The sequence below is a fragment of the Mirounga leonina genome, unplaced genomic scaffold (genome assembly GCF_011800145.1).
Source record: "Mirounga leonina isolate KUSES-001 unplaced genomic scaffold, KU_Mleo_1.0 Mir_174, whole genome shotgun sequence".
NCBI lineage: Eukaryota > Metazoa > Chordata > Mammalia > Carnivora > Phocidae > Mirounga > Mirounga leonina.
The window spans coordinates 57,885,155-57,905,010 of record NW_023270451.1 but is presented as its reverse complement, the minus strand read 5'-3'; positions in this window follow the sequence as shown (position 1 = coordinate 57,905,010).

The window sequence follows — 19,856 nt, the reverse complement described above, 5'->3', positions numbered from 1 at the left end:
GGAGATTAGAAAATTTTGATTCACATCTTTCTAGTCTTTAACATACTAACTACAACCTACTGGGTGTTTAATATAGGTTTCAAGGTCAAGTTTCTTTGTCTCCAGGTCTAGACTCTTAAATATTACATAAGACTCTACTTGTGCATATGTCTCCTCCTCTTAATTAACTAACTTGTAATTCCTGGTGACCATGAGCCACATCTTGCACTGCTCAATGGCTCTCAGATTGCTAAGAACAAGATTTGTTCAATGCAAGTATTCAATTAGTATCTGCTCAATGAATGAATGTTGCAGTCCACTTAATGGTCCCCAAGGGGCTTGAAGAAGTTCAAACTCCTGTATTTACCAAATAAATATGTGCTTGGACTTAAGAAAACACAGCTGGTTAACTCAGTTGACTTGAGCATGATACTAATGAGGCCAAGGTCATAGGTTTAGTCCCCTTGTGGGCCAGTTCACTTTGCACTATTTTCATGCTCTCAATCTTAAACAGACTTTATAGCAAATGCACATACATACACGTGGTCCCAAGGAAACCAGCAAAAAAAAGGAGAAAGAATGAATCCGTGCAAATCTATCACCACTGCTGGAAAAACACCTTGAATAATATTACCTACTTATGGCTGGTCACTGGTGTCATTTATGTTACATATGAAGAATGGCTCATAATTATTATGTGCCATGCTTAAATTTGTTATACTGAAGTCCCAATTAGGACATGCACCTTAAGTGTAAGAGGATTTAATAATTTAAACTACACATTACTAAAATTATTTGACAAAGATTTTATAGCAAAAAAAAAAACCCACCCTTGTTCACTTAAAAATTAATTTGATTTATCCATAAGAACATCTTTACAAATTTAAGTGATATATTCTTCAATATATACCCCTAGTCATTGTGATATAAGAAATTTGCTTTTGGAAAAAAAGAGAAAAAGAAGAAAGAGAAATGTAGGGAATGATATAATGTGTGGAAAGATTGTGGTGGCTGTTAGGACAGATATCCTGGGTTTGAATCCTGAATATACAACTTAGTATCAATGTAATCTGGGACAATATACTTGGTCTCTCAGAGTCTCAGTTTTTTACCTGTAACAGGTAAAAGTCCATAGGATAATCCTATGGACCTTACAGGCTTGTTCTGAGCATTTAGTAAAATGATATATGTAAATCACCTTGCATATAAGTGGTTTAAAAAAGGTATTGTTCCCTTCATTTCTTATTTCTCAAAACTCCTCTGACTTTATTTCTCTGAATTGTAAGTGATGTGAATACTTGGAGAAATTTTTTAAATAAAATGATAGCATTAAAAATCTGTTATTATAGTTGCATCAATAATACCTTTTAAAGGTTGATTACTTTTTTAAAGAAATTTTTAATTGGTTCATGTTCTCTGTATGGGAAATATTTGTTTTAGAAATAAGGAAGTACAACCTCCTGTAGTGATTTTGCCTTGTTGGCAAAGGTGAATTTAATTTTTTCTGATGTAGTATAAATGGAATTGTGATTAAAATGGTAGATCCTTTGAGGAACAATAAGTCTTCTCAAGAGGGACTATGGAATACAGAGGTTTTCACACCATTATCTGTTGGAAGAATCATCACTGTGAGTCCCCTCACAGTGGTACAGAATTTATTTATTCCCTGTCTGTAAAGAACAGACTGCAGAATCAGGCATTATATGTTTGCTGGGGTAACCCATCCTCTTAGGAGCACCAATATCATTCTCCTCAACAAATAGAGAAATTTGGCATCTTTGCAAAATTAGATTAGTCACAAACTCCAAAAGAAAATATGTTGATTAATGTAAGACCTCGTGTTTCCTAAATAAGGTATTTGGAAACATTCATAGAAAGGAAGGAATCAGCCCACATCTACCTTTGGGTATAGTCTCTCTAGGTTTCTAATATGTTTCCATTCTTTAGGATAGAACACCCATTGTATTGAGCCCCTGGGCTCTAAGTGGTATCTATTAATCTCTGTTACTTGTATTCTCATTTTTCTGACTGATGTTGCTCTTGTCTAAGGAAATTTAGCAGAGGAAAGAATAAAAATGTAGTCTGTCGGGGGAGGGATGGGGACAAATATATGAAATGGAAGAATCAGGGAAAAAAAATCAAAATGGAAGCATTAAGATGAAGAATTTATGGAGTACAATTTGTCATGAGTTGTATTGACCAATAAAGAAAATGAAAAGTTTGTGGATTAATATTTTAAACTCATACCCTGAATTAGAATCCAGCAAATCAATGCCAGGAACCAGCAAATGTACTTAGCAATTAGCAGAGGAAAAAAAAAAAAAGTGAGCTAGTTAATCAGCTTTGGAACCTACGGTGGTTCAATTTTACATTCTGATTAAACAGTTTCAATCTAGTTGTCATTTACTTTTAAAGTGCTGGTACAAGGAAGTTGCTGTAAATAGCAGTACTAATTGCACAGACTTGAGCCAAGCACACATACTGCATGCTGTGTATACTTGTCTTGTGTTGTGCAGCTCTGCCAACAAACCTGTTCCTGCTGCTCCTACCCAGTCCTTTCCTGGGCACAGCACACCCATTTACTAAGTTTTCAGGTGTGTACACAGGTGTGGATGTGTGAGTGTGGATGTGTATGTGTCTCTGTATGGTATGTGTGGGGATGGTCTTCTAAATGAATAATAGCATGAACATTCAAAACAATTCCTTTTCATTTATTCCTAGGTCTTGAAATCCTATTTCCCCAAATGTGAAAACCTACCATGCTAGCCTAATGAGCTGTTTATATCCTGTTCTCACTTTCCTTCTTTTATGGATGATTTTTGTTTCTCTTTAGTTTCATTATTTTCCCTAAAAGTATAAAAGAATTAGCCAATGCATTGCTGTGCATTCCCCCCTCACTCAGGCCGCTGCTTGTCACTGAATCACTGAGCTATAACTGAGAGAGCCCTTTATGTGAACTTGATGGAATTGCTGATAATTGGGGACTGGTATGTCAGGGCTCAGGTTGGGGCAAGACCAAAACTTGTGCTGAAAATGAAGCCTAACTGCATATATACTTCCAGGAAATTCTTGGAATGTGAATTCAGTAAGTTATGAAAAGAATTGTAAAGAAATAATAGTTTATACATGATACAACGATTGGCAAGAGATGATGTAGCATTCTTTTCTTTTTTTCAAATTGAGCTTACTAAAAGTATTTTCATAATGTGGATGAATTGCAGCCCATCAAGGATGAACAAGCACATGGGTGAATTAATACCAAACCTCATGACTATTGACAAGGAAGGTGTCCCTACCCCCATTCCCCCATTAGGGGAAAGGTTAAACTTACAGAGCGAATGCATTAATTACTGTTCACTTCAAAAGTACTTTATTTTATTATGGTGTGCAGTATTCATCACCTAGACAACCAGGTCCTTGGGAAGGCCATGCCAATAAAAGAAAGTCAAGATAAAGTACAGACGTCATTATTGAGAGTACAGCATTTAAATCAAATTAAAGAAACACTACTGAGGTTGCCGACATTTTGACTTGTCTGTTGTGTAGGTCTCAGACACCAGGGAACATGACATCACAGAGATTTCTTTTTAATATACACATGCATCCTCTTTAAATGAAATGTCCGTGCATTTATTAGGTCCAGAATTGAATTCTCCCCAATTATTAATAAGCTAAAATCTTTGACACTACCTTCAATATTTAAATATATATATTTTCCCTTAGTCTATCCTGAGATCATAGAGGAGACCCCTAACAGTCCTGTCTGGGTGCAAAGGGAACACTGGGCTCACAAAGGACACTCTCTTGCTATTCTACTCCCTGGGTGCCCTTAGTGAGGGGCTTGTATACCTGCAACCTCAGCTGGGGAGAGGAAGATAGCCTTTTCCAGTTCATTTGTTACTAACTGGCAGCCAAGGATTCACAGCTTTGCCATGAAGCCTGGGCAATGTGATAGGTCTAAGCCACATGTTTAGGCAAATGAAATATGGCTTTATACAATTTTCTTTCTTTTTTTTTTTTTTTAAGATTTTATTTATTTGAGAGAGAGAGAGCACACGTGCACACTAGTGGGGGGAAGGGCAGAGGGAAAGGGAGAAGCAGACTCCCAACTGAGCAGGGAGCCTGATGTGATGTGGGGCTCAACCCCAGGATCCCCGAGACCATGACCTGAGCCAAAGGCAGGCTCTTAACCGACTGAGCCACACAGGCACCCCTATGATTTTCTTAATTGGGACTCTTAGATAATCCTTTTTCATATTCTTGTCACCACTCTAAATAAAGATAATCTGAGGGAATCACAAGTATAGTGGGAAGGGAAACCAGGGTTGAAAGTTTAATTCTCATCCAAACCTTAAAATAATTTGAACATGAACTCAATTACTGGACACAGAAGGAATGATGGCATCTGTCCCATCAGATGCATTATTATTTATCAGGGGTCTTCTGGCTTATGCTTTTAGTTGCTTTTGAGATACTAATTATTCTGAAAAATTTGAAGCTGCAAAGAAGGGCAGGCTTTTCTTTCTTTTTAACAGGTATTTAGGGGAAAGTGTTTTGTGACTCTGAAATCAGTAATTTGAGAATAAAAATTATTTTCCCTCTAGCCATTCACATTTGTGATCAGTGTGTGCAATTTTATCAAGAATATCATGATTTAACATGAAGGGTTTCTACACAGAAAACATTCAGGAGAGCATCTCAGTCTCTTCCTTTTGTAGAACTGATTTCATGTTGATATTCTTAAATGTGCAAGCCCAGGCTGTGTATAACTGAATGAATTAATAACCTATACTTGGAAAAAGTCGAAGCACTTAATATTACTTCTTTTTTCTCTTTCTTTCAAAGCTTATAAATATTTTTTTCCTAAATTACCTACTACACTTAACATCTTCATGCAGAAGCAGTTCTTCAATTGCTGGCCCCTAGCTTTTTATCTTCGATATTGTCTTTTAGTCACTGCAGTGTACTTACATATAGAAAATGGTTCAAGTCTTTTCTCCTTGCTTGGCTCCTACTGCCTTGGTAGCATTTGACACAGTGGACATTTACCCTCTGCTCATTTAACTATGACATTCTCTGTCTTGTGGCCATACCGTTCTTAGCTCTGTACTTACTCTTCCTTTATAAAAGCATTTTGGCTATCTGCAGTGCTTACTTTCTTGTTGCAGAAGCCCAGAGCAGAGTTGGGCAGTGGGGTGGAAGGCATGGGATGGCCATGGAGCCTTACCAAATCCTTACAGTGGTGGAGTGACCATTGCCAGAGCCCTGTGGCATTAGAAATCTGATACCAGCTTCTAAAATTGACTTAGCAAACCTTATCTCCATAGAAAATGTCACCAGAAGTTGATGCTTATAAACTCGATTAAATTAAGCTACAGTGAGGTATGGAAGGGCTGAGGGGCTGGATACTCCTGTCTTCTGGTCAGTGCATTCTCTTTTTAAGCAAAGTGTGAGGAAGACAAGTTACTATCAGCAGGGTTGCACAATGAGCCTAGGGGAGGAAAATGAGGAGTAGATTATGTAATTGATCTTCACAATGGGGATATTCTTGGTCTGGATTTGGAAAGGATGAGTTCATGGATCAGTGTTCTTTCTCCCTGTGGGTAGGACTTGGAGTTGGGATGAGCACTGCTCTATGCTTCTCTTTCATCTCTGCTTCATTAGATAATTTTCATCATACCATGTCCCACTTTATGTTCTCCTCACAACTTGTACATATTCCCTCACCCTTGTTGTTCTTTATGAATGGTCTTTCTTTTAGAGTACAGTCATATCTTAACAGATATGGGAATCCCTTTATCCTCTGAGTTATTAAAAGCAGATTGTATAAAGGATCATTGATTCAATTTATATAATTCTCATTTGCAATCTTAATTCTATGATTTCCAAAGGAAATAATGATTGTCTTAGGTGCCTCCTTCCCTTCTTTCTTTTTTCAGTCCCTCTTGGGATGTTATTGTGTGGTCAAAGGAGCATAGATTTTGTAGTATGAAATTTCAGAGATGGATGTGCTCTCTGCTAGTTGGGAGATTTAGCTTCTGGCCAGCTATAAGATCTTGGGTATATTATTTATATCAATTGAGCTTCAGGGTTTTTTTTTTTTTTATTAGTAAAAATGGATTATAATATCTATCTTTTAATGACTTTAGCAGTGTGGCTAATTTCCAAATTCTCATCTCTAGTTCACAGAATCCTCCTGAGGTCCAGAACCCTGTTACCAACTGCTTACTAGGAATGTCTAGTTGGATATCTCACTAGCAATTTAAACTCAAAATGTTCTGATGGTGAATATTATCTCCCTTCAACCCACTGCTACTTCTTTGTAATAAGTGGTTTTAGATGTTGAGTGGGACTTAGTTTAAAACCGTGATTAAGGCCCAAAGCTGGAAATATAAGATTCTAAATAGTCTGCATTCTAAATGCAGAGAGTATACTGGCACTTTCCCTCAGTGCTTGATGAATGTTTTTTTCAGAGTCTGTTGTGTACCTAAACCTCTCTGACTCCTCAGTATTTTACCTGCCTCCATCTCTCTCCAACCTCTTTCTCCATCCTTCCCCTAGCAGCAGTAGGGAATTGTAAAATTTGGTCTGGAGCTATCAATTAAGGATACTCTGTCCTTTCTCCCTACACTAAGACCAGAGGAGAAGCATGGGCAATGGGGGGATGGGGTGAGGGATGTGTATGAGACTCCATGCCCCAACCTCCACCCCGAGCTGCAGGTCTAACTAACATGGCATGGTGGGAAAGGAATGTTCAAAAAAGAGCTATAAATCCATGTGATATTGAGGTTTCTAAGTTACCAGGACTTAATTTAGAGAGGTAGAATAAAAAGTGTAGGAAAAAAGTCTGATACCAAGTGCTAGAATATGAAGCAACAATATCTCCAGTATCTTAACTAGAGGGAGATAAGTTGACAAACGACTTAGGAATTATCTTACGATGTTGAAGATATGAATACCCTATGACCCAGTAATTCTACTCCCAGGTATGTCTCAAAGATAAACTCATGAATATGTGCACCAGGACACAGATACAAAAATATTTGTAGTGGGGTGCCTGGGTGACTCACTTGGTTAAGCATCTGACTCTTTTTTTTTAAAGATTTTATTCATTTATCTGACACAGAGAGAGAGAGAGAAAGAGAAAACACAAGCAGGGGGAGCAGGAGAGAGAGAGGGAAAAGCAGGCTCCTCGCCAAGCAGGGAGACAGACACGGGGCTCAATCCCAGGACCCTGGGATTACGACCTGAGCCGAAGGCAGACACTTAACCAACTGAGCCACACAGGCACCCCAAGCATCTGACTCTTGATCTCAGCTCAGGTCTTGATCTCAGAGTTGTGAGTTCAAGCCCTGTGTTGGGTGTGGAGCCTACTTAAAAAAAACATAGCACCACTGATTGTAGTAGCAGAAACAGACAAAAATCTTTGGATAACCAAAATGTTCATGGCAAAAACAAAAAAAGCATTAACAAAAGATAAATGGCAGTTGTTCACACAATGGAATATTATACAGGAGTTAAAATAAATTATAGCTCTATCCAAAAATGGGGATGAATACTAATAATATAATGTTCAGTGAAAAAAAAAACCAAAATAGCCAGCCCTCCAAGATTATAGAGCTTTATCACTTTGTTCTAACCCAGCATTTATAGCAAATTATTTTTAAAACATCAGGGGAATGAGGGGCACCTGGGTTGCTCAGTCAGTTAAGTGTCTGCCTTCAGCTCAGGTCATGATCCTAGGGTCCTGGGGTTGAGCCCAACATCAGGCTCCCTGCTCAGTGGGTAGTCTGCTTCTCCCTCTCCCTCTGCCTCTCCCCCCTGCTCATGCTCTCTCTCTCTCTCTCTCTCAAATAAATAAATAAAATCTTAAATAAAAATCTAAAAAATGATAAACATAATTTGGTATAAGAGTCATATTAGATAAGAAGAGGCAAAAGATAGAATAGGGAGGTGAACATAGTTAGATGTAAGTTTTTGTCATTGTTCTAATTCTCCAGTTGGGTGAGTGATTTGTGCGTATTGATTATATAATTAATAAGTACTTAATACATAAATAAAAAGAGGACCATGAATGATGGTAGTATGTAATGAGAAAAGTATTATGCTTCACCCAATGTTGTAGTCCTAAAGTCCATTAAAAAAATAAATAGAAAAGTTATGAAGCCAGGTGGGGATAAGGTGAGTGATGGAGCATAGCTGAAGGCAATTACTGGAAAAAATTAAGTTGTCTTATGTTTATTCTCCAACAAGTTGAGACTTCTCAATAAAGCATTTTCAAATGCACGAAACCACCCTTCTCCTAACTGCCTGTTTGAATCTTCCTGTATTTGAATCTGAGTCACCTTTATTACCATTATCTAGTCTAGTGTTTTTTCAACCATAGTTCACAACCCAACAGATTACGGAATCGGTTTAGTGGTTTACTCCAGCTTTTAAATAAAAAAAGAAAGAGAATAAACAATAGAATATATTATTGTGCATTACACATAGTAAGGGCATATTTTTCTGAAACTTCTGTTTCAGTTATTTATGCATATGTGTCTATGTTGAATTACAAAGTAATCAGAGGGTGCATAAAAAAAAGTAGTTGGTAGCCAAATTCTATAGGTCCATTTGTAACAAACCTATTCCCTCCTTTTACTCTCACTGCCCCCACCTTTGGGCAGGTTCTCCATAACCTCCCTTGGATATAATGGCCTTCTAATTGGAATCTTAATTCCAGGCTAGCCTCTCTTCAATCTGCCACAAACTCTGGAAGGATCGAGCTAAAACGGAATTCTGACCATCACATTCCTGCTCAAAACCCTTCAGCGATTTCCCTTTCATTATTTGCTGAAGTCAGTAGAACTCTCCTCCCATTAAAGACTCTCTGAAACATAGTCCAAACACATTTTTGTAGACTTATACACTGATACTCTCTCCTGAAACCTCTCCAAATACACTCCAAATACATTTCACATTATTCTTGCAGCACCTCTACTTTTTATGGTAATAATTTACATACATGTTTTGTTCTACTATTGGGTTTTAAGCTTCTCGACATCAGTGCTTAAAATAGTGCTTTGCATATAGTAGTTATACAATAAATATTTGATCATGTGAAGAATAGAACTTGCAATATAGTCTTGGATTTCTTTTTATTGATGGTTTAATTGATTTTTAATATAAGAATGTCCACAGCAGCTTTATTTTTTTTATTTTTTGATTTTTTTAAAGATTTTATTTATTTATTCATGAGAGACAGAGAGAGAGACAGAAGCAGAGGGAGAAGCAGGCTCCCCACGGAGCAGGGAGCCCGATGCGGGACTCGATCCCAGGACCCTGGGATCATGACCTGAGCCGAAGGCAGACGCTTAACCGACTGAGCCACCCAGGCGTCCCAAGCAGCTTTATTTATAATAGCTGAAAGCAACCCAGATACCCATCAGTAGGAGAATGCATAAACAGACTATGGTTTTTTCATACAATTAAATGCTTCTTAATAGCAAAACAGAACAAGCGATATGCCCAACAACATGAATGAATCTCAAAAACATGATGGGAAAAAAAAAGCCATATACAAAAGAGTACATACTCTATGATTCCATATTTATGAATTTCTTGAACAAGCAAAACTAATTTTTGGAGGAAAATAAATCTTATCGGTGGTTGCTTCTGGTGGGATGAGATAAAGATTGACTGGAAAGGAACATAGGGGAACTCTAGGTAACGTAAATGTTCTGTTGATAAATTTTGGGTCTCATGGTTGGATGCATTTTTCAAAACTCATTGAATGGAAGACAAACCTGTAGAGACAGTAAAAAGATCAGTGGTTTCCATGGGTTGGGGAGGGGGAAGAGATTAAGAGGCAGGGCAGAGAAGATTTTAAGGCAGTGATAATACCATGTATGATACTGTAATGATGGATGCAAGTCATTAAACATTTGTCTGGACCCACAGAATGCACAACACCAAGACTGAACCATAATGTAACCGTTGAATTTGGGTGATTATGATGTGTTAATGTAAATTCATCAATTGTAACAAATACACCATTCTGGTGAGGGAGGTTGGTAATGGGGGAGGCTATGCATGTGTGAGGGCAGGGGGTGTATGGGAAATCTCTTACCTTTCTCTCCATTTTGCTATGACCTAAAACTGCTCTAAAAAATGAAGTCTTAAGAAGCAACAATAGCAACAACAACAACAAAACAAAACCTTATGGAATGGTACACTTAAGATTTGGGCATTTCATTGTATGAAATTTTCCTTAAAAAAAGAGTTTTGAACAAATATTAAATTCTAATTAATGATATACATGCTGAAGCACTTGGGAAGAAGGGTATTAATGTCTGCAGCTTATTTGATGGATGAGTAGAGAGCTACATGGATGGATAAATAACATATGAAGTAAGTATAATAAAAAGTTAATGGCAGAATCTAGGTCGTACAGTGTTTACTATAAAAATTTTCAAATTTTCTGTACTTTAAAATTTTTTATAATGAAATGTTGGGTGGGAGGAAGACAGGTAGAAAAGTTTAGAATGCCTTATGGTTTATAGTTCCTTGTTAGTAGTGGATTTCTCTCTCTCTCTATGATATGTCTACTTTTTTTTTTTTTAAAGATTTTATTTATTTATTTGACAGAGAGAGACACAAGCAGGGGGAGGGGAGAGGGAGAAGCAGGCTTCCCGCGGAGCAGGGAGCCCGATGTGGGGCTCGATCCCAGGACCCTGAGATCATGACCCGAGCCAAAGGCAGACGCTTAACGACTGAGCCACCCAGGCGCCCTGATATGTCTACTTTTATGGTGCCAGGAAAGACAGGTGGTTGGGACGTAAGGCAAGTCTTTTCAGAGAGGAGAAGGGGTAGCTCCTGGGGAGGCTGGCAAGAGTGTTGGAGATTGTTTCAGTCAGGGTTCAATCCTCAGAGACACAGAAGTAGGAGATATATATTCTTGTTTATCACAAGGAATTGACCTAATGCAATTGTGGGGCCTGGCTGAGCAAGTCCCAAATCAGTAGGGCAGACCATCAGGAAGAGCAGGCTGGAAATTATCAGGCAGGAGCTGTTGCCGAAGTCCATGGACAGAATTTTTTCTTCTTTAGTCTCAGAGTTCTTAATGGTCTAAAATTTGAGTTAAATTTAATTATTGAGAGCAGTGGGAAATCTTTAAATGAATTTACCCAGTGATAAATTCCCAAATTTGCTCTTTATACAATTATACTAAGTGGCTTGAATGTGAATGTCATCTGACTTTCCCAATTATTGATAATTTATAGTGCATGTAGCAAAAGTTATTAAAAATGAGAAAAACCCTAAAAAGTTTTACAGTGGATGTTGTATTTACATGGGTAAAATAAACTATAGAACTTAGACAAAATTACAGAAAAACGCAAGTACTAGAATATTTAAGGTAGAATAGCATTTGTATTGATGAATGTGTTTCTTTTTAACTTAACCTGACTGACTATTTATTTGAAAGGTACTTTTGTTCATTTTGCCTAAGTAGGAAAATATCTAAGATTTTCCATTGTAAAATTATTACAAATAATTTAACATTTTTTTCTTAACAAACAGTAACAGAAGAATAGTAAAATAATATAAAATAAAGACAGAGAATCTGGAAACCCATGTTAATCCATGGTTTGGAATTTTCCGGTCAAGTAACCAAGTTATCATATAAAGACTGGGTTGGAAATTTGGGCTAGATCTTCTCTTTCACTCCTTTCCAAACTCAGTGGTTGAGATTGAAAGCAGTTAAATGCCCAAAATGCAGCCAGAGAAAGAAGATTCTAGAAAAAGAGGGTCCATCAGTGATATGAGGAATTCTTAATCTCAGGAAACAAACTGAGGGTTGCTGGAGTGGGGGGTGGGGTGGGAGAAATGGGGTGACTGGGTGATAGACACTGGGGAGGGTATGTGTTCTGGTAAGCGCTGTGAATTGTGCAAGACTGTTGAATCTTAGATCTGTACCTCTGAAACAAATAATGTAATATATGTTAAGAAAAAAAAAAAAGAAAAAGAAGATAGCAGGAGGGAAAGAATGAGGGGGGGAAATCCGAGGGGGAGACGAACCATGGGAGAGATCGACTCTGAAAAACAAACTGAGGGTTCTAGAGGGGAGGGGGGTGGGAGGATGGGTTAGTCTGGTGATAGGTATTAAAGAGGGCACGTTCTGCATGGAGCACTGGGTGTTATGCACAAACAATGAATCATGGAACACTACATCAAAAGCTAATGATGTAATGTATGGTGATTAACATAACAATAAAAAATAATAAAAAAAGAGGGTCCATAAAAAGCTATGATTTGGATTATCAGTTTCTAAATCATCAAGAATTGGGTGCATTTAAATCCTATCAATCAGGAGCTTTAAAAGAATTAACTGTGTAGTCTCCTAGCTTTTCTAAATCATTTTCAGTTCTGTTAAGTAAGATTTTACAGTTCATGTGATAGCATTTCAAAGGTTTTTAATTTTAATTTATATGAAAATTTTTTGAATGGTTTCTGGGCACTAGGTTTTTCAATTAGGTAAGAAATTATTTAGCTACATAATCTTCCTTTTGTCTTTTGAAGAAAAATAAACATTATTGAAAGGTCTTTGGCAGGTATTTTTATAGAGACATTAAAATTTTTTTCCAATTCTGTATTATAGGCCAGTTAGAAGTCAAGCTATTTCTGCTAATGAAATTTGCTTTGATCAGAGGAGGCCAATCATCCTTCAAAGCATTGTTGTATTTTGAAATGCAAGCAAGTACCTAATAAATTGAGGGTGCTGCAGCAGCAACAGATCAAGATAGAGGTTGATGTTTCATTAGATCACATTAATACCTGACAAAAAGAATGACTACAGATAAGTGTGGGGAAAGGCAGACTTTCTCCTCCCCTTCTTTCCCTGCCCCTCTCCCACCTTTCTTCTGTCCCTGTCTTCTTTTCTCCATTCCTTCATCTATTTCCCACTTTTGCCAGTGTTTTAGATTACAGAAGTAGTGACTTTAGGCCAAATATTCCTTATCTTTCACTAGATATTTAGAATGCTAAATATTGCAGTGGGCACTTTAAAAAGAGATATTATAATAAATTTTTATGGTTACATGAAATCTTTTATAATCCACCTACCCCCAATATATATATCTCTGTTTTCTCCTGAGGAAAGAGTCTTTAAGTAAGCTTCAAAAGGTACAGATTCCTCATGGAAAATTTCAGATATGGCTTTTATAATAAATCTATCTTCCCATTCAAAGTAGGGTCAGATGACCTTGGTGATTGGGGAAATTTCTAAATTATGTAATAAGTAAGAATTTTCCGTGTTTCTTTTTTCTAATTGCTAGAAATACAGGTTCACAATTCACAGAGTAAATTATACCACTCCATTTTAGAATTATCCATCTCTGCCCCTGAGCTTCATTTAGCCAATTAATTAGCCATTGGGGGTATTCTTTTTTTTCCCCAACAACAACCAATTCTCCAATTCCCTAATGCCACCTGGGTGTCCTGGAATTCAATTCAGTTTTTACTCTATGTGAAGTTAATGCAGACCCCAAAACTTAAGGGCTCAGTCCCACAAGACTGCCCTTACTTCAGACACCAGCTGCAGATGAGGTCACCAGACAACCCACGTTTCTGCCTGGTCAACTGCATAGTCAGAGGTTCTCACAATTCCCCCTCAGGTTCAGTAGTTTGCTAGAACTACTCATGGAACTCAGGAAAATGCTATACTTACAAATGCAGTTCTGTTTCAAAGCTACAACTCAGGAACAAATGGAAGAGATGCCTAGGGCAAGGGATATGGGGAGAGCTCCCACACCCTCTTTGGTACCACCCTCTCAGCACCTTGACGTGTTCGCCACTCCGGAAGCTCCCCACAGCTCATTGTGCAAGAGTTTTTAAATGAAGTTTCACTGTGTAAACATGATGGATTAAATCGTTGGCCATGGTAATTGTACTCAATCCCCAGACCCCTGTCCCTTCCCCAGAGGTTGAGTGGTGAGGCTGAGAGTTTCAACCCTCTAATCCTGGTTTGGACTTCCTCTAAGGGCCTCATGATGAGTCACCCTATTACCAACTCAGGTATGGTAGAAAGGGACTGGGCTATGAATAACAAAAGACACTCCCATCACTTAGGAAATTCCAAGGGTTTTGGGAGCTTTGCCAGAAACCAGGGGCAAACTCAAAATTATATGCTGTGGTGTTTTTGTTTGTTTGTTTGTTTAATGTCACAGATACACATCCTGCTTGTGGTATCCTGGTGCTGTTTTTGGTCTTAGATTTTTAAGGCCTGTTCCCTTAGCTGGCACCACTTGAGATCAGTTCCACAATTTATAAGAGGTGAGGTTAAACTGGCCTGAGATCTAAGGCCACAGAGGGGAGGGCAGTTGATACATGTACCTGTCTCATAGGATTGCCCTAATTATTAATGAGTTATACATGTGAATTGCTGAGAATAGTACCTGGTAGGTAGTGAAGGCTGTTGAAGTGTTGGCTATTATTATCTTTTTTGTTGTTATTAGCATCATCCTTGTCCTTACTTTGCACATGAGAACACTGAAGCTCAGAAGTTAAGTGATTTATGCCAGGCCCCTGTGGCCCTTCTGTACCTGAAGCCCAGGTATAAACTCTACTTCCTAGGTAAGAATTGGAAGTGGCTCTTTTAAGAGCTGAATTTCACTTGAGGGCCTCATTTTGGCCATATTCAAACAGCCACAGAAACTTACGCTGTATAGCATTTACTAGGCACCACATGCAGAGAGCTGTTCATAATGGGGTTTTATGACTCCTCTTGGTGTGTATGAGCCATTGAAATAGCGTAATCACCATGTTTGGAGCTCTGTAGTGGAACAAGAATTTTCCTGCATTGCCTATTAGATTCTCATCGTAAAAGCCAGTAACTTGGACTGTGGTGGAAATGAGTCTGTGATGATAGTAATTTAATGGGAAAGTTACACTGGAATCCAAGTTCCCTTTCAGCTGCCTTAAATTTAACTTTATTGTCTCATTGCCTTTTGCATCTGAGCTTGGTAGTTACAGTCTCTGTAGTGAATTCAAAAAAGAGAGTTTAAAACAATAGGGGCTGAATTTTCCTTTTTTGTGTCTACATAAGACCATCATGCCATTATCACTTAGGCTCTGTCCTAGCAGTTTTCAACATGATCTTTCTGGCCATATAATTAATAATTTATTAATTAAAATTTCAATTGTGGGCTGATAGCAGATAGCAATTTACACATAAGAATTTGAAGTCTGTAAGCTTTTTTTCTTATTTTGTTGCTACTTCCCCTTATTAACTTGTAAAGCTTCAAAATATAGGAATTCAAGTTAAGAGAGACACTCATCTGCAACCTCTGATCTTGTGATTTTTAAACTTACTTTCAAGCTCATGGGAAGTACTGAAAAGTGGGAGCTGCCTTAGAAACATTTTTGCCTGACTAGAAATGCTTTAAAGCTACCATTCTGCTTAAGAGGAATTGAAAAAGAGGTCTTCCTTATTAATGGGCTAAATGTCACATCTTAGCTGTGTTTAGCCCATAAACTTTTACCCAGTACCTCAGGCCTTTGCCTAATTTCTTTAATGCACAGCAATACAGGAGCTGGAGTGATGCACTCAGTCTCCTTCTGGCTGCCTTGATTCTGGCTCCTGACCCGTACAGATATGAATCGCTTCAAATGCCCTGCCCACCATCTCTACTCATTCCCCTCTCTTTATCCTTCCCCTGTCAGTCTGGGATATGTGGGCAGACATTCCAGTCTCACCTCAAATATTGACAAATGATAGTTTCGATTAGAGAAAAAAGGCTATAGATCAACCACACAGACTAACATCATAAAAACACAACTTACTGAAAATAAGGACAGTTGTAGCCTTTTTCTCAGATTACCTTCAACTGACTGTCTGTAGAAAAATCAGTAATGTTTTGTCTTTATTGGTCTTCTATTTGTAAATAATTGTCAAAAAATTATCTTGTGGGGGTACTTGGGTGGCTCAGTCTGTTAAGCATCTGCCTTTGGCTCAGGTCATGATCCTCAGGTCCTAGATCGAGCCCTGGGTCAGGCTCCCTGCTCAGTGGGGAGTCTGCTTCTCCCTCTCCCTCTACCTCCATCCCTCCCCCCTGCTCCACGATTTCTCTCTCTCAAATAAATAAAATCTTAAAAAAAATTATCTTGCATGCATGAAATAATGTGCTCAAATGTTTACTACTCATTGGGAGAAAGATGCTCTATAAATCAAATTAGTCACTACTACTACAGGTAACAAAATTCTCAAACTGAAAGTTGGTCTTTCACTAAGGCATTGTACTTCCAACACCCAGCAGCCGTCACAGGCAGGGCCCTAAAGGATCACTGTGGATGGTGGGACAGAGTGTGAAGCGTGATTTCTGCTCTGAAGGACCTAGCTGGGGAGATAAGGAAAGCTTTAATTATAACACATAAATCAAACCAGAATTAATGTGAGGATGCCAAAAATGTCCTCAGTAGGTATGTGATTTACTGGAGGCAGGAAGAGACTGGGACAAGTTACAAGGAAGAAAAGGCAAAAGATATTAGGCAAAAGATATTGGAGATACCACAGGTTTCAAAAACTACAGCTTTCCTGTGTCTGCTAGCATGCATGATTGCAGACTCCTCTGTCCATTATGAGCAAAAGGAAGTTTGTTGGACTGCTGTATAGGTTGAAATGGGTAGATTTGTAAAATTTAATATGTGTTTTTATGATGCTAATCTGTGTGATTGATCTAGGAGAAGTTGATGCTGCAGCTTGAGTCTAAAGGCAGTTTGCTGGCAGAATTCCCTCTTAGGGGGAGGTCAGTCTTTTTTCTTAAGGCCTTCCACTGACTGGACGAGGCACATCCATATTTTGGAGGGTAATCAGCTTTACTCCATCTACTAATTTAAATATTAATGTCCTCTTAAAATACCTTTACAAAAACATCTAAAATAATGTTTGGCCCAATATCTGGTTACCATAGCCTAACCAAGTTGACCTATAAATTAACCATTATACATGGCAAGATCCTCTTTGTAGATAGGCCAGTTAGCCTGCCACCATTGAGAGCTGTGAAGAATCTGCCAGTCAAGAATCAAAGTCCTGTTTGGTCACATCTCAATCATACGCCCATCTCCCACTATAGCAGGGTGAGAAAAGGGAGGTTCTTATTCCTTGGTTTCCATAATGGGAAGGTGGTTAGTACCTTTATCAAGAGGTTTCACTTAAAGGGAGACCAAGCTGCTCAAGGAAAGGGAGGTATAATATTTTGGACAAATGAAGAACAAACTTCTACTTCTTTGCTTTGTAAGCCCATGTTTCAAAAGTTCTTTGTGTCAAACCTGTTTTTTCCTTGAATCCTCAGAGACCATAGATCTTGTTATTTATTTACTTGTTTAACATTTAACTCTCCCCCTCCACAGAATGTAAATTTAATGAGGGGAGGGGTCTTGTTTCTTTTTTCCACCATTGCTATTTCCAGTACCTAGAACCATGCCTGACACATGGTTGGTGTTCAGTATATATTTTTTCAATAAATAAATACATGAATAAATGTTTGACTATGGGCAGTAGACAGTTTATGCTATAGACTAAATGTATACCCCCCAAATTCATATGATGAAACCCAATCCCCAGTGTGAAGCTATTTGGAATTGGGGCCTTTGGGGAATCTAATTAGATCATTAGAGTGGAACCCTCAGGGGTGGGATTAGTGCCCTTATAAAAGAGACCCCAGACTCCCTTGCTTCTTAGATCATGAGAGGACACGATGAGAAGATGGCCATCTATGAACTGGGAAGTGGGCTCTCACCAGATACCAAATCTGTTGGGGCCTTGATCTTGGACTTCCCAGCCTCCAGAACTGAGAAATAATTTCTGTTGTTATAAGCTACCCAGTCTATGGTATTGCTGTACCACCCCAAATGAACTAAGTTTATAAATAAATGTATAGTTGATCTTCAAACAGCATGGGTTTGAACTGTGCCAGGACACTTATACCTGTTTTTTTTTTTTTAATAAATACAGTACATTACTCTAAATGAATTTCCCTTATGATTCTCTTAATAACATTTCCCTTTTTCTAGATTTATTGTAAAAATATAGTATATAATACATATATATACATACAAAATATATGTGAATTGACTATTATTGTTATCGATAAGGTTTCCAGTCAACAATAGGCTATTAGTAAGTTTTTTGGGAATCAAAATATATACACAGATTTTTGGCTGCACGGAGGGTTGGTGTCCCTAACCCTGTATTGTTCAAGGGTTAACTGTATACGGTTACAAGTCTGTAAATACATGTATAGGGTTATATGTTCTGCTTAACTTTAACTGCTTGCTACTATGATAGAAAAATGATGAAAATAGGGCTATCAAAAATTTTATCCTTGTTTTAGTTCCACACAACCAAGAGATTTACTGGAAGTTTGTTTATTTTGTTGTTTCATGGCCATAAATAAACACACACACACAACACAACACATATATGGTATATGACACACCGTACATATTAAAGAAATATGAAAACCTCATATTTATGAGTCTTTGTCTTATACTTCATAGATTTCTCTAATATTTTCCACAATTTAGACAATTTCTCATTTCTTGTGTGCTATTATCTACATAATAGGGACTAGGGGACTATTTATTAAAAGTTCTGAACATAACCTAGACCTAGGAGAAACTGTTTTTGCCTCATAAGAAAATGAAAAGCATCAGTAAAATACTGATAAAGCTTTTTCCAGATGATCAGTGTTTTTCACTAAAGAATGTTTTTTATATTTTCCATGGCAGTGAATTCCACATCCAAATGTTCCACTGTTGCCAGTAAAGGTTTTCCTGGCCCAACACGAGCAATACTTGGTTAACAATAACCTAGTGATGTGTATATTGAGTCCCTCAGCCAAAGATCATTATGTGAGAGACATGCATTTGGATGACTTGTGTGACAGAGTGCACTTCCCAGCAATTGACGCTGTTTGTCTAGGATGACCAAAAAACCTTGCTTTTAAGGTATTTGATCTCTTAGCCTTCTTGAGGAATTTCTAGAATTATCTGTTCCTGCACAACAAGTCACACCAAGCCTCAGGAGGTGAAACGACTTTCTTATTCTGCTCCCGATTCTGTGGTCAGGAATTCAGCCAGGGCACAAGGAGGATGGCGTCTTTGTTCTTTCATGTTTGGGACCTCAGCTTGGAAGACTCAAGCAGCTGAGGGTGACTGGAATGGTTGGGGTTGGAATCCTGTAGAGGGTCCATGCAGGTACCTGGGTTGGGATGACAGAGGGGCTGGGCTCAGCTGGGATTATGGACTACAGCATCTACCAGTGGCTTCTCCGTGCAGCATGTGAGAAGCATTGGCTTCTCGCAGCGTGGTGACTGGGTTCCCAGGGGGAGCACCCAAGAATGAATGTTCCACATTTTGAATCACAGTCAGTTTTCTTTGAGGCACATAGCATCATGGAGTTAGACATGGGTTTGAATCTTTACTATCTCACTAACTAGCTGAAAGAACTTAGGCGTGTTTTCTCCTTTCTCATCTTCTTTCTTTGTTATAATGTTTCTGAGATTTAGTTTCTTTATCTGTGTAGGGAGAGTCTAGCAAGGTGGGAGACAAATCTTTTTTCTTCCCCTGTGAGATGAATAGTTAACTATTTGGGAGTAGAGTTGGTAATTTTGTAATTTTGCATAAGGAGCCCAAAAGACTTCTGGGAGGGAAGGGACCAAGACTACTCACTTGCCCCTTTAATTCCAATCTTTCTGTGATTCAAGTCAGCAAACCTATCAGAGTGGACTGGGATTGCCTTGAGCAAGAACCAAGGACAGGGATAGGTGATACAACTCCTGAAATGAAATAATGATGAGTGTAAAAAGAGAGGACCACCGGGCTGGTCACAATCACTG